Here is an 11149-nt window from a genome sequence, read left to right on the forward strand (position 1 = left end):
TGAGGTAGGGTCTCTCACTTGAGCCCAGAGTTCACCTATTCAGCTAGTCTAGCTTGCTCCAAGTATTCTCTGAGTGTTGGGATTACAGATGGCCACTACATCCACTAGCATGTACACAGATGTTGGAGGTCTAAGGTCTGGTAATAGTTCTTGCACTGAAAGCTATTCACTGATTGAGCTGTTTTCTAAGGCCCACTAGATATTCTTTTAGATGGTCTATTATATCTTCTCCAGAGGTGGGCCTGGCCAGATTTCTGTCTTCCTACTGAAGTTACATGTTTATATAACACTAGTTTCCATGGACAGCAATCCAGTTTCTACTGGTTTTGAGAATAATGTCATAAACTATTGCAATCTTCTCTCCCTTGGAGAGAAGACCTTTGACTAGACTTTTCCCATCTCACTAATCAGAGCACCATGACAGCAATCATTGACTTCTGCCTGCTAAAGGGCCCTTACCCTGAGTCTTGGTTGTGGTACTTGACAATACTACCTGCTAAGCTTTTCAGCATGTGGTGGATGGGATGAGATATGGTAGCTAGTATTGAAGGACTCAAAGCTTGGCTTCTGACTGCCAGGTCCCTGATCATAGAACCTTGTGGGAGGTGCCAAAGTTCTACTTGGAATCAAACCAACACCTGGCAACCAGGGATGACTATCATTGTGTTCAGAGGATGAAAGCCTGATTGGATAGAAAAGTTTTGCCAGTTTGTCTGGTCAAAGAGGCCACAGATAATCATAAGACAAGCAATTATCATAGTAGAGAAAAGGATAAGAACATTTAAGTCAGGAGTCACCAGTGTGAGAGCTTGGGATGAGTTTCTACCTGTTGGAGGAAGAGGGCCATTCATCCATGCAGCTGCATGACTACTATGCTTCTCTGTGCCAGTGATCAGTGTTCAAGGACATGGGTCCCATGGTTCAGCATCATTGTTTGGTTTTCCTCTTCTACATTACCTTCTTCTTCCTGCAGTCTGAATTGACCAGCAAAGGTATCATACCTGTTCCTCCCCTGGCTTTCACATAAGAAAGAGGAGTGGAAGAAAATATGACTGTTTCTTCTCAGAAATCTCTTCTAAGGAGGAGAAGTGGAATGCCACATACCTGTTCCTACCAAGGGTACTCCTAGGGAGGGTGAGTGGAAAACCACATATTCATTCCTCCCTTGGCTCCATCCTAGAGAGGAGGAGTAGAAGACCACAGACCTGATTCTCCTTGCCTCTGTCTTTTGGAGTTGAAAGGCTGACCACAGATCTGTTCCTTCCCAGAACACTCATGGAAGGAGGAGTGGAAGACCATACACTTGTCTCCCCACTGAACTTTCATCTATAGAGGACTGGAAGCCCAGAAAGGTGTTATCCTCTGATCTCTCACCTAGGGACAAATAGAAGAATGTCCATCTGTTCCTCCCCTGACTTGCAAATAGATAGGGGGAGTAGAAGACCACATTTGCATTCCTTCTCAGGCTCCCAACTAGGGAGGAGTGGAAGACAACATGTATCTTCCCTGGCTTGTGCACAGAGAGAAGTGTTCCTACCCAAGGCTGCTTCATGAGACAGGAGTAAAAGACTCTCTTTCTCCCTTGTCTTGTGCTTAAGGTCTAACCGTGGAAGAAGACATACATGTTTCTCCCCTGGCTCCCAAGTAGGGAGGGTTGGAAGACACTTGTAACTTCTTCTCTGATTTGCACATTGGGAGGAAGTGTGGAATACCACATACCTGTTCCTTCTCTGGTTCCCACTTAGGAGGAATGAATGAACACATGCCTGTTCCTTCCCTGGTGCCCACCTTGGGAGGAGTGGGAGGCCACATAGCTGTTCATACACAATATGGCTCCTAGGGAGCAGTAGTAGAAGACCACATATATGTCCCTCCCTTGGCTCACATTTAGGGAGGAGGAGCAGAAGACCACATATTTGTACCTACGCAAGGTTTCTCCTAAGGAGGGGGAGTGGATCATAGATGTTCCTTCCCTGGAATGTGGCTAAGGAGGAGATGTGGAAAACAACATTGCTGTTCCTCCCCTGGCATGTTCCTTGGTAGGACTATTGGAAGACAACATACATGTCCCTCCCCAGGCTTGTGTAGGAGTTGGAGTAGAATACCATTACATGTTCCTACCTGGACTCCCAACAGGACCAGCAAAAGACCACTTACTTGTTCTTCACTGGCCTGAGTCTAGGAAGGAGCAGTAGAAGATAACCTACCTGGCCCTCCCCTGGCATGCATCTAGGGAGGAGGATTGAAGGCCACATGCACATTCCTCTCCTGAGTGCTCACCTACTGTCAGGCGCTGTGAGGTCATGAATATCAAGGCCATTTTGTGTCTGGAATATTACATCATAATCAGTTCTAACCTTCCTTGGCTCTTACATTCTTTCCACCACCTCTTCTGCAACGGATCCTGAGTTTTGAAAGGTGTGATAGAGATGTCTCAGTGCTGAATACTCCACTGTTATTTCTTCTCAGCACTATGGTGACTTTTGAGTCTCCCAAATGGTGCCTGACATCTGAAAAGAGAAGCTTCTCTAACCAAAGTAAAAGTAGCTTTAATATATGGATTTAAACATTTAATAAAGTGCTTTCAGGACAGTTTGGTGGGCATAATGTATGCATTTAGCCAGACAATAGCAGGTGGTACTCCCCTAAGGCTCATGACCTCCCCAGCCATAGCTCTTTTACTAAGTTTGCAGTATCAGGCATGAATTCTCTCCTGTTGGGGGGTGGGGGGTGGGGGCTCTAGTCCAATTAAAGAGCGGTTGGTTGGTTTTCTGCATAACAAGACATGCAATTATTGCACCAGTTGGCACATTTGGCCTGGCTGGCCAATATTAAGGCTTGCAGAATCCACTGATACCATTGATAACTTCTCCTTCCAAAAGGACTGCATGCAACATGGCTCTTTCTAGCTTTCTGGCAGCTAGTCAACAGGGAGGAGGTTTCCAGCTCAGATTCCACTAGATTTTTCAGTGACCTGCAGCCCAAGCATGTGGAGTCTTCAGCAACAAGGTCTTACCATATAGTTCTAGGGAGCCACCAAGAGCCATGTCAATGGCCTGTAATGTTTTGGGGGCATTAAGGGAATCCCTGACTAACAAATCACTGGAAGGTCCCCTGCCCCTGGCACTGAAATTTTTCTAGTAACAATCTATGCCTTCTGGGTGCAATATTATCCAAAGAGGTGGGATTTTACATGGCTTATTCAAAATATCTTAAATTTTGATTAACCCTCCTCTAATCCTTCCTTTAACTTCAGAGACTGGAAGATGTATGAGGCAGTGAGACCTGCCATTATCGGTGGAACCATAAGGGAAAACAGTGTTACAGAGAGCTGAGCTGGGAGGACGGTGATGGAACATTGGTGACTTCTCCAGTCCCTGAATCCAAGGATTATCAAATGTAGCAGTCCAGAACTCTGTGAGTAGTCCACTCTCCTTTGCTGTGATCAAACCTCTGATTCTAGAGAAAAGGCAACTGTGGGAAGAAAACCCTTAGATACATCATTTGTTTTAATAAGATTGTTTGAGTGGACGATGCTTATCAAAATGGGCAACCCACAGAACCAGAGCAGCATCAGAGAAATCCACATGCAGTGTAGTCAGGCAGTCAGTCCTATGAACAGAAGACAAAAGTGAAGCAGTGGTAGATAGTGGGGACAGCTGACGATTAAGCTGGGGCTTCACACATATTAGACTCAGTGGGTCCTCTGAGATTGACTCAAATTTAGCTGTTGTGCTGGGCTGAGACTATGCAGTTTGTTAAGAAAGTAAAAGTTAGGCTGGAGAGATAGCTTAGTGGTTAAGATCCTTGCCTGTGAAGCCTAAGGACCCAGGTTAAACTCCCCAGAGCCCATGTGAACCATTGTACATGATGGTGCATGCATCTGGAGTTCATTTGCAATGGCGAGAGGCCCTGACATGCCCATTCTCTGTCTCTTTTTCAAATGAATGAATAGATAAATAAATAAAAATAATATTTTTAAAAAGAGAGTAAGTATCTAAGTCAGAGTTCCGATAATTTACCTACTAAGTTAGGTATCAGCTTGTTACATAAAGATGCAAATAGGGAAGTTCAGGCCAAAGTTTGTTATGTGTCATCTCTCTCTCTCTTATCTACCTGTCCTCTAATTTGTCTACCAATCCTAAAGCGAAAATACATTCTGTATCTTAGCATCACCTTTTGTCATGTCATGTTGGTAGTGAAAAGATTCATTTATTGGTGACTCCATATATATTAGGATACCAAAGCCAGTATTGAAGGAGAGTTGTATACCAGAGGTGTTAAGCTCACTTGTAAGACTTTTCTGGGTGAGATAATTTCTTTTATCACCATGTAGAGTCATTAAAATGAGCTGTACCATAACAGTATATATGTATAGCTATATCTGTATATGGCTATCTATAGATACATAAACTACATTAAATACCTATTATATATCCTACATGCATACTTTACAAAATAGTGTAAAATATTGCTATAGAGTCTTATATCATATTGGTCTATGTTTTCATTATTCTCTTTATATTTTACATATATACATACATCAAAAATTAATATAAAGATATGCAATATAAATACACACATTATATACATCCAGCACAGGTCATGATACATAGCAGGGGCTACTTTAAATACTCCACTAGTTTTGTTTCATATTCTTGCCAATGCTTCCGTGTGTGTGTGTGTGTGTGTGTGTGTGTGTGTGTTTTAAATCACCATTTCCTTTTCTGCTTTCCCCAGCACCTAGGGCAGAGTGCCTTAGTAATTAGTAACCTGTCTGTCAACATTTTCTCTCCTTGGAATTGCAACCTCATCCAACTGCTTTGAAGTTCAATTTTAATTTAGCTGCAAACTATTCCCACAATAGCAAGAGGCTAACTGGAACCTCAGGCAGGGTGTGATTAGAGATGGCCTGGGTTTCCATCAGCGAGAAATGCCATTGTCTTTATTTTGCAGAGAGCACACACAGCCATGGGCACCTCAAGCAGCTCTGCTGCTTTTCCTGTCATCATTCCCTTGGACAGCTGCCTATCAGTCTAGTCCTCATATCCCTTTAAGCTTGATTATTTAAATGTCTAGGAGCAATAAATCCCAAACATAGGCAATGCATTTATAGGCATTGTAAGTAAGTAAATAGGTATATGTGTTTTAATATAATGACATAAACATGTGGTATGTATTTACCTAGGGAGAGAATTTAAGTAGTACTTATGTGCACCCCCCCCACACACACATGTGTTTAAATCCATAGGAAATCTATTATATGTAATTTACTTGCCGTGTTCTCCTATAGACCCTCAGGCAGGCAGTTTTAGGCTTGACATGGAGATCGTCAGAAAATAGTTAATTGAAAAGGAAGTCCAACAGGGATTTGGCCTAATAGAACTCAGCATACTTTCTTTCTTTTTGTCAGTTCCTTTTGGAAAATTTGGCACAGTCTCTTGTCTTGGAGGACCTTTTACAATACTCAACACTTGAATGTCCTTTCTGGTAAGGAGAACAGGTAAATATGAGGAGAGTGGCTCATAAAGCTGTCCTCAGTCCACTTCTCCAAAGAAGACCCCTTCCCTTATCAAGTGCAGTGTCATTAGCTAATGCTTGATGGATTGAATGGTTGAAATTGGGATCTGTTAATTAGAAATAATGTCAGGGGTCCTAGAGGATAAACACCCACAGATAACCAAGCCAGGAGCCCCTATATTGATTACAAAAATGATTTCCAGAGTCTGCTATACACAGTAATTTTCCTCAAGGGCTTGTTAACAACATAACTTTCTGAATTCCAATCCAGTGGGTGTTGGAGGCAGGTAAAGTTCCTCCATTGATTCATCCTAAATTCCATAATATGCAAATACATTCCTTACATTTCCAGGGACTTTGCAATGCCTTTAAAGAAACTGAGACAGAGAGATTCGATGGGCAGCTCTGGACAGGCTCTGCATCCACAGGTGTCCTTAGGGGGAGGGCCAGAGTTGCTAGTACAAGATGTGACATTAGAGGGGTGCTGTATGAGGATCTGAGAAAGAGGACAAGAAGGGCAGTCCTCCAATCCCACAGTGGCCTTGTCCATAACGTGAGGACCACTGTGTGATTCACAGATTATTGGGACCACTATACGCAAACTACTTAGACTAGAGCTGCACAGTACATGCACAATGAATATGTGTTCTTGTGAAATGCTTGTGTGCATGGGAGCAGCCCTCTCTGGCAGGAATAGTTCGCTTTTCCTTGATGCCATCTGTTGAAAACTGACAGGTCCAGAACCACCTGAGGTCAGTACAGGTCAGGCATCTGGAAGTCATGGCCAATGACACCTATTAAGACATTTCATTCTGGTGGGACTTTTAGAATTTGAGAAATAAAAATGCTTTCATTTTTTGAAAACCAAGTTGGGAGCATATACTTATGAGTTGAGCCAAGTATCAACCCTTCATTACAAGCAAGAGCCTTTAACCATTGGGCAACTTCTCCAACCCATAACCCTTCATTTCAGATATTGGCTTTAGAATGATGATACCCTGGGTTTCTAAATGATAAAATATCCCATTGTCATGTAAATTGTTTTCTTTCCCTTAGGGGAGGCAGCACAATTCAGTGGCTAAGCATCAGACTTGGGGCCTGGAAAGCTGCATTTCGAATGCAGAACCATTGCATGCTACAAAGAGATCATAGGATAGCATACATACTCCACAAACCTCAGTTTCTTTATTTGTAATATGGGAACAAATAGTGCAATAAAACTCTAAAGAAAAAGCCTCTTGCAAAGCTTGCAGCCAAGGTTCAATCCCCAAGCTCCCATGTAAAGATGGACACAAGCATTGTGGCACAAATACCTGGAGTTTGTTTACACTAAAATAGTGTGTATTTTTTTTTTTGAAGTCCATGCCTCACAGGGTGGTGAGGATTTAAATAATGTTCATTGCACAAAGTCCTATAGTGAACACAGCTAATAGACAGGAATGTTTACAAATGGTCATCAGATCCTTTAATTAAAAACTGATTTCTTCCTCCTCTCCTTCCTCCTGCTCCTCCTCCCTCCTGCTTCTCTTTGTCCTCCTCTGCCTCTTGAGCTTTTATCACAGACGTGACCCTTGGTGAACAAGGACTGAGGCTGTTACCATACTCTCTCACTCACCCTTCTGCCCTACTCCCCAAGCCACCATTGCCCCCCACACCATGCTGCCCCCATGTCCAAAGTTCTCAGTGTGTTCTTGTGAGACATTTTCTCCCTTGCTCTTTAAGACCCCACTCAGGTGGGTGACCAGTCCATTGCTTCTGTGATCTCCCCCTGACCACCATTCTCTGAATTCTTGATGCCTTATAGCTTGTCTCATCTTGCTTTGCCTTGGATGGAGTCTGATTTTTGACTGCAAAGTGTCTGTCACATGATCTTCTCTGTGAGCTCTGTGGGGAGCACTCATGGCCTGCCATGTGCAGATAGTCTATTGCTTGTTGAACAAACTAACATCAAGTTCTGTTTGATTTTTCTCTCATCTTATTATCCCATATTCTTTTTGTTTTTAATACCTTATTGCATTATAATTTACATGCCCTTAATTTTACCTGTTGCAGTCTTTAGTATATTCATAAAATTGTTCTATCATTACTATAATCAACTCTAGAACTTTATCATCATTCTCTCTCCAGATCATATCTATTAGTAGTCACTCCCCCGTTTCTTCTCTCCTAAGCTCTGGAAACTACCAAGCTACATTGTACCTCTATAGATGTGCTTATTATGGGGATTTAATATAAATAAGGTCACAGACTAGGTGACCTTTTGGGTCATGGCTTCTTTTACTTAGCCTGATGCCCTCAAAACCCTTCTATAGTGCAGCAGGAGTTAGAACTTCCTTCCTTCTGATGGCATTCCACCACATGGATACACTCTCTTTTCTCGGTCTCTACAGGAGTGATGGACATTTTGGTGGTTTTGCATCTCTTCAGCACTCATGTATAGAGTTGTGTCAACTTAGGCTTCAGGTCTCTCTGAGGTGAGGAGCTCTGCTAGATTTTATTTGAGCTCCATTGGGGTTGATCAATGCATCAGCTACTTTTCTCATTACTGTGACCAAGCACCTGGTGAGAAGTGACGTAAAGGAGGCTTTGTTTTGGCTCATAGCCGAGAAAGCAGTAAAGGGGTGGCCTGTTGCTAGGGCAGCAGGAGTGTGTATATTACATGGTGGACAATCAGGAAGCACAGAAAGGCTGACCAGATATATAGCTGTGCTATTAAACTGAAAGACTTTCCTACTGTGACCCACTTCTTCCAGCTAGACCCCACCTTTAAAGGGCTTACATCCTCCCAAACAAACTCTGCCATCACCTGAGGACCAAGTGTTCAACATATGAGCCTGAGGCAGACGTTGCACTTTCAACCCATGGTAGTCAGAAAGTTTCCCTTTCGCCATTCTCTTGGAAAATGTGGGTGGCTGACTTTGCCTGGCCAGCAAGGATCCTCAGTCCCACTGTAGTTAATAAAACTGGTTTGAGACCCACACAGGTCTTTGAGTCTCTGGGACTTCAAAGTTGTAACTTATCTGTAAAATACAGGATGGAAGGAGAGAGCTGAGGTCTCTGACATCAGGTACCTAGATCTTCTGTCGAAAAATGAGAGGCCACCAGAAGCCAGCAAGGATAGGGCTAACCTGAACAGAAAGAGTAGCACTGCATCTCACTCCTATGCCGGGACATTGGTTCCCGTGCCTTCCTCTCCTTACTTTATCCCATGAGAATCTCTCATAAGTTTTGCTACAGGCAAGTCACAAGGTCCTGAGACACAGAATGAAGTTCAGCCAGCACCTTCTGAATGTTCACAGTGTTTGAGGTGGTGTGTGAGCTAATGAGAGAATGAGGGGTTGTGCCCTCTGCCCTGGACTTCTGACAAACTGCCCATTGCCCAAGCCTTCATGATCCTGTTTTAGGATGTCCTTGATGAAATCCCTATGGTCCACTGCAGATAAAAGGAGGAAGCAGAGACTAGCTTTTCTCTAGACCCTTGCTTCCCAAATTGTTATGACCCTATATGGAGTTGTATAATTGAATGTAGGTGTTGCAAAAACAACAACAACAAAACAACTTGGCAGTAGTAAAAGGATATATGAAAGTTCAAAGATCAAAAATTTTCAAGTCAAGTGTGGTGGCACACACCTTTAATCCCAGCACTTGGGAGGCAGAAGTAGGAGGATTGCTATGAGTTTGAGGCCACCCTGAGACTACAATAGTGAATTCCAGGTCAGCTTGAGCCAGAGCAAAACCCTACCTCAGAAACCCTCCCCGCAAAAAGCATTCAAAGTCAAACTTGTCACAAACCTGAGGTGCTTCTGGCATCACTTGCCTGAGTTGCATGTGTTTTCACTCCAGCCTTGGTTCTGAGCACCACACACTGCCAACTAATGCTGCCTGGCACATCTCGGCTTGGGTTTGAGACCATTGTCTGCTATATCTGTAGTGTACACACCAAGTTTTCTTCTCTCATAGAGACATAATGGAAAAGAAAGAGTTTTAGGATTACTCTAATATTGGTCCTTAGCCTGTAAGTATCATATTGGTATATCTTTGGTTTGTGATGTTTTAGAATGTTTAGTTTTAAAAATTGCTGTTTGAGCTGATGACAAGTTTCATTTTAAAAAGTCATTAAATCTGGCTGGAGAGATGGCTAAGTGGTTAAAGTGCTTGCCTGCAAAGCCCAAGGACCCAGGATCAGTTCCCCAGTACCCACATAAGCCAGATGCACAGGGTGGTGCATGCATCTAAAGTTCATTTGCAGTAGTTAGAGGCCATGGCACACCTATTCTTTCTCTCTCTCTCCTTCTTTCTCAAATAACTAAATAAAATATTTTAAAACATCATTAAATAAATTTTGGTTTAGGATGGGGAGAAAATTTCAAACAATTTCTGTAGTGATCTTGAACATACTTATGTCATTTTCTACTATGTATTTGTGTGGAGCTCTAGTCTGAAAAATAAAATTAAAACATTGGACAGGCTGAGGCTAGAAGATTATTACAAGTTCAAGGCCGGCCTTGGCCAGACCCTGTCTCAAAATAAAATAAAATAAGAATAAAAATACAACCAATCATTCACTCAGAAATGACATAGACATCACTTCTAAAAAATCTTGCAGATGCTCTATGCCCTATATCACTCTGCCAAGATTTAATTATTTATGCAAAATAAACAAGCACATCCATCTCATTAGCATACAAATTTGCTTTCATTTTTAATGCATGGTAAAATTGTATATATACAAAAAAGTTACTTTAAAATACATTCCTTTATTTTTTTCAACAAATGTTTGAGTCAGATATCAATTTTATATGCTTATTATATATTTAGGATCATGTGAAAACTTTCACAGGCAAAACGTGGTCATTAGTTGAAAAAAATTAAGAACCACAAGTTTAGACTGAAATAATGTTGTAGCTGAATACTTCTTAAGAAGCCACAAATAGAATTTTTTCTTTAGATTTTATAATTTGTGTGTGTGTGTGTGTGTGTGTGTGTGTGTGTGTGTGTAATGCATGTGAAGGTCAGAGGACAACCCAGAGCCATTGGTTCTCTCCTTCTACCTTGTTTAAGATAAGGTCTCTCTTGTTGTTTGTCACTGGGAAGGCCAGACTATCTGGCCCACAAGTTTTGGGATTCTCCTCAGTGCCTCCCATTGCTGCAGGCATCCAGCTTTGCATGGATGCTGAGTGTTTGAACTCTAGTTAGCAGGCTTATGGAGCAAATGTCATTAACCACTGAGAAATCTCTCAGCCCTGCAGATGGGGTCTTTGAGACATACTTCAGTAAGATTAGGATAGCTTGAACATGGTATTTACTTGTGTTCAATTGTCTTAAAGAAAGTTTCCTATATATTCAGCCTCAGGGAAAACATTTGTATTCAAAGAAAACAAATCAAATGGAATAACTACATCTGAAGCAATGCTTGAACTTTGAAAGAAAGATGTAATAAGCTGAGATTTCTCCCAGTCATCTCCTCCACCCACAGTTCTCCCTTCAAATTAAAAAATCTCCTCTGAAGGGGGACATTGAAAGCCAGGTGTCATGGTTCTTCAGGTGGAACAGTGGACATGTGTCCAGAGGCAACCTCCTCTTTCCCTGTTTGAGCACGTTGGCCAGTCCTGAGCTGATCACCTCACTA

The sequence above is a fragment of the Jaculus jaculus genome, chromosome 13 (assembly GCF_020740685.1).
Source record: "Jaculus jaculus isolate mJacJac1 chromosome 13, mJacJac1.mat.Y.cur, whole genome shotgun sequence".
Taxonomy (NCBI): domain Eukaryota; kingdom Metazoa; phylum Chordata; class Mammalia; order Rodentia; family Dipodidae; genus Jaculus; species Jaculus jaculus.